This window comes from Triticum aestivum, chromosome 4A (assembly GCF_018294505.1).
Source record: "Triticum aestivum cultivar Chinese Spring chromosome 4A, IWGSC CS RefSeq v2.1, whole genome shotgun sequence".
NCBI classification, from domain to species: Eukaryota; Viridiplantae; Streptophyta; class Magnoliopsida; order Poales; family Poaceae; genus Triticum; species Triticum aestivum.
Genome location: NC_057803.1, coordinates 122,583,900 through 122,589,085, shown reverse-complemented (window position 1 = coordinate 122,589,085; position 5,186 = coordinate 122,583,900).

Sequence of the window (5,186 nt, the reverse complement as noted above, 5' to 3'; positions counted from 1 at the left end):
GATCATCTTGTGATCACCTGACTTGGGCAATAAGGTGTGCCTTAGTATCCAATTGATCGTAGGCAGTCCTGACAGAAGGTAATGCACATGACCCAAATTTGAAGGTGTCAAGAGCTTCATTGGGAATTTCCTTGTACATATTGGACATGGAGTTATGGTCCATCTTCTTCTTGGCATAGATATCCAAGTCATCATCTTGCTCCTCTGGGGCATTAATGATCTGTGCCCACTCAGCCACTGTGGATTGGTACCTTGTACCCTCAGACATCCATGTGATCCTCCCATCTGGATAAAAGTGTGCCGTGGAGTAGAACTGCATGATAGTTCCTCGTTCCACTTTGTGAGCTTCTGCCCAACAAAGTCAGCTACTCCACAAGCTATGAAGCTGTCTTGCACTCCAGGATAGTGCTCCTCGCTTTCCTTGATGTATGTCCAGTCGACCCATCTCATATCACAGACAATGGGCTTCTTATCTAGCAGCACAGTCTCATAGAAATCCTGCTGCTCCTTGGTGTGAAATCTGTAGTCCACTGCATGTCCTTCTCCTTGAAGCATATGGGTCTGCTTCTCTCCATTTCCTCAGCCCTGAATCTCTCCTGAGCTTCATATCCTCAGCCACAGGATGAGCATCGTTGTGGTCTGGGATCTTGGGCTTTAGCTTCTCAGGACATTCTCTTCCTCTTCTTCAGCAACAGTCTCAGGCACTGGGGCCTTGTTCTTCTCAGCTGCAGGAATGCTCCTTGTATTTCTCTTAGGCTTGGCTTTGGAGCTGGCTTGGCCTTGGAAGCAGCTCCCCCTGATTTTATGGCATCTCCCATTAGCTTGGGTGCCTTGGGTGCTGGTGCAGCTGCCTCTTCTTCTTCTTCCTCTTCCATGATGGAGGCTTTGCCAAGCACTCTAGCCACAGTCTTCTTCACCCTTTCCTTTCTTTTCTTGCCCTCAGCTGCAACTGGCTCTGGATGGGCTTCTCAGTTGACATTCTGGCCTTTGACATTGGTTGCCTGCCTGCTGGCCTTTTGATTTTCAGACCTGGCTTAGTGCCTTGAGCTGGCTCAATTCTCTTGGAAGTGGCCTCTTCCTCTACCACATAGTCCTCATCTTCGGAATCTGAAGTCCTCTTTTTCTTTTGTCTCGTGGTAGCCTTTGGCAAATTACTAGGAGTGCTCCTGCTGCCTTCATCAGATGAACTAGAGGGACTAGTGCCCTCACTCATCACCACTTGCTGCTCTGACATATTTTGGCTATCACTTTGATCAGACATGCTGCAAACTGACTGCTGACCCTGTGAATAGATTATAGAAGAGATAGAAGGATGAGCATCACAAAATGCAGAGATTTTTGCAAAAGAATGATCCAAAAACTTAGTTTTAGTTTCCCACTGAAATCATCTCAGATCTACCGATTTTCAAACTCGGTGATACCGAAGCAGTTTTGGAACCTAAACTAGTGAACTCGGTAGGACCGAGTCACAGTTCGGTGCCACCGAGACTGCTAGGGTTTCACTGAGTCCAAAAATCGGTCACACCGATAAGTAATTCGCGGTCAGACCGAGTCTCACTTGTGCAATGGCATAAGCCAAATCGGTGGGACCGAGTTTTTCAACTCGGTGGGTCCGAGATAGTTTTGGCGGAAACCTAAACCTAGAATTTTCAAATCAAACCTAATCTATGAGCGTTTTGACTGGATAGGAGTGTTTCAATCGTGGCTAGAATCAATATGATCACAATGTGCTAGGAATCAGATTGAGGAATAGCACAAAGATCAAGTCCATACCCTAGTTCGGCGGGGACTTGCTACGGCGGCAACGGCGGGGCAGAATTCCCGTTGACGGCGACGGAGACCAGCGACTGGAGGCTGCTGGCGGCGAGAAGACGATCCGGAGACCATGAGGGCAGAGCAGGCTATCGCGCGGGCGAAGGGGTTCGGAGAAATTTCCAAATTTTGCCCGTGACTATATATAGCCCGACCCTGTCGGTGTGACCGAGTGGAACAACTCGGTGGCACCGAGATTCATAACTGCAAGCAGTTACTGAAACTCGGTGTGACCGAAATGTTCAAATCGGTTGCACCGAGATCGAAAACCTAGATCAACTTAATGATCTCGGTAGGACCGAAAGTGGAGTATCGGTCAGACCGAGAATCATAAAGAGGTTTTGGAAGTTTAAGTCTATGACGAATCGGGGACTCCGAGCGCTCCTCACATAGAGTGGTTCGAATCTGACTTGATCAAATTTTGTGATGCAGCATGAATAGAGTTTGAGACGAGAAAAGCATAGATAGCTAGAGGAGGTTCTTAGGCATTCTTGTCCATCCACTTGGCAAAAGAAGATAAAACCAAACAATCAAAACAACAAGTGGATGTCCTCGAATGAGTAAAATATGCAACCAGCATGCTCACACAATAAGATGGCAAATGAAATATGTGGCAAGGCATGCACAACCAATTCTAGCATCTATCAAGCAATTTGCGATGACTAGGTCATCTATATATGAGTATATTGACTTAGGAGTCAAGTGAGAACACTTGATCATAGGTCATACTCATCGTTTAAGCTCAAGTGGGGTTACCACTTTTACATAAAGCATTGTTTTGTTCACATCTTTAGAGTTGCTTTAGCTCAAGTCTTAGAGTAAAGCTCCCCCTAGATGTGATATCCCCCCTAAGAGGGATGAACTAACCTTGGGTTTTGTCGATGATGACTTCATGTAGATATTGAAGATGTGGATGCTCAATGTTGATGTAGATCTCTTGGAGCTATCCATTTGAGTGAATTGCACTTTCAATACCTACATGGGTTAGTCCCACAAGGAACAAACAAGGATATCCATAGACATAGAGTGATGCACACAAAGATGATGTCCATGAAAACTTTTAGGTTACCTTGTCCCTTGTCTTACCAACAAGAGGGTTTGTGACTCCTTGAACTAGTGCAAGATGTGGAAGTTGATTGCACTTGTTCTTGCCAAAATGATAAGAGTGAAGTATGTTGGCGGAGTCACCCTCAAGAACTCTCTAGTTCTTCTTCTTTTGGATCCACATCATCTTGATGGGAATCCTTGGAGTTGTAGTCGTACTTGATGAAGTGGAACTTGAAGTAGTCTTGGGAATCCACTTGACTAAGGTCTTTGGAGCTTCTTCAAATGCATCAATTTCCTCTTGAAGCTTGTCCTTGCCTTTTTGCTTGTAGTCTTGTGGTGGAAGATCATCTTGAGCTTGTGTCCCCTTGAAAGAAGTATACTTCTCTTGTTGAGGGACAAACTTTGTCTTGGGGTATTGATCTTCTTCCCACTCAACTCCATTGGCATTGAACTTTCGTTCAAAACCAACACCTTGATTCTTCCGGTGCATTCCTTGCTTGCGCACAATTTCCTCGAATTGCTTACTCCCGGCAAGGCTTTTGTACACTCCTTTCTCTATAATTCCCTTCAATAAGCTATTTTCTTGCTCAAGTGTAACTTGGCTAAGAGAATCATTAGTGGAATCAAGAGAACTACTAGAAGCAACAATATTGGATTTAGCATGATCATTGTTACTACTAGAGGAAGAATCTTTCTTGTTACTAGACTTGACTTGAGGCATGTAAGTGGATAAGAGTAAACCGCTTGGCAATGTAAGAAGAACTTTTCTTGCGGAGATCATCATTGATTGCTTTTAAGAACTCATGCTCTTGCTCAAGATTGAGCTTCTCAAAGAGTAATTTCTCATGAGCTCTTAAAAGTTTTTGATGATCTTCGAAGATGGTTTGATGAGCTAACTTAAGAGTGTTTAGTTCTTTAGTTAGGGCCTCAATCTTCTCCTTATCATTGTCATTCGTTTTATCTTGATTAGCATGTTTAATTGACATTTCATCATAGTATTCATCACTAGAGTTGTCACCAAGCAAATCATCACCTAACAAGTCATCTTCATCACTATTGAAATCAACATACTCGGGGTGTGTTACCTTAGGACCTTTGGCCATGAAGCATCTTCCAATTCCTTCATTTGGTGAGTCAAATATGTCGTAGGAGTTGGTTGACACAAGTGCTAGACCGGCAACACCTTCATCTTGAGTATCTTCGGAGCCGGAGTAATAACTTCTCTCGGAGTGGCTGTCGGAGTCAGAGCCGGATACCCATTCACCAACATGAGCTTGATGTCTTCGTCTTGTGTAGCTCCTTGATGATTTTTCCTTCCTTTCCGAATCCTTGCTTCTCCGTGAGTATCTTCATTCATAACGATCATCTCTACTCCTCTCTCTCTTGGTGGTGATCCTTTGCTTCTTCTTTTTGGAGAATCTTCTCTTCTCTTGTAGGGAGCCATACACTCATTGGAATAGTGTCCGGGTCTTCTACAATTGTAGCAGTTTCGCTCTCGACTAGAAGATCTTTTGTCATCGTAGGACCTTGACTTGGAGCTTCTATCTTTGCTTCTACTCTTGTAGAACTTGTTGAAGTTCTTCACCATTAAGCTCAATTCTTCATTGAAGTCTTGTTTCTCACTTGATGATGTAGGGGCTTCACATGAGGCTTTATAGGCACCACTTGATTTGTTGTGAAGTTCCTCTATCCTTAAGTGACATATCATGAGCAACAATTCTTCCAATAACCTCCGTTGGCTTGAGATCTTTGTAATTGGGCATCGTTTGGATCAATGTGCACACGGTATCATATTTTCCATCCAAGGCTCTTAGAATCTTCTTGATGATGAATTTATTGGTCATCTCTTCACTTCCTAAGCCGGCAATCTCATTTGTGATGAGAGCAAGCCTAGAGTACATTTCAGTGACACCTTCACCATCCTTCATCTTGAACTTGTCAAGTTGGCTCTGAAGCACATCCAACTTGGATTCCTTGACGGAGTCGGTACCTTCGTGCATATCAATCAAAGTGTCCCAAATTTCCTTCGCATTCTCAAGGCGGATGATTTTGTTGAATTCTTCGGGGCACAATCCATTGAAGAGAATATCACAAGCTTGAGCATTGTATTGCAACATCTTCAACTCATCCGCGGTAGCTTCACGGTTCGGTTCTCTCCCATCAAAGAAGTCACCTTGCAAACCAACACACACAATAGCCCAAACGGCGGGGTTATGTCCAAGAATATGCATTTTCATTTTATGCTTCCAACTAGCAAAATTAGTACCATCAAAGTAAGGACCTCTACGATGATAATTTCCCTCTCTAGACGCCATACTCTCCTAGGT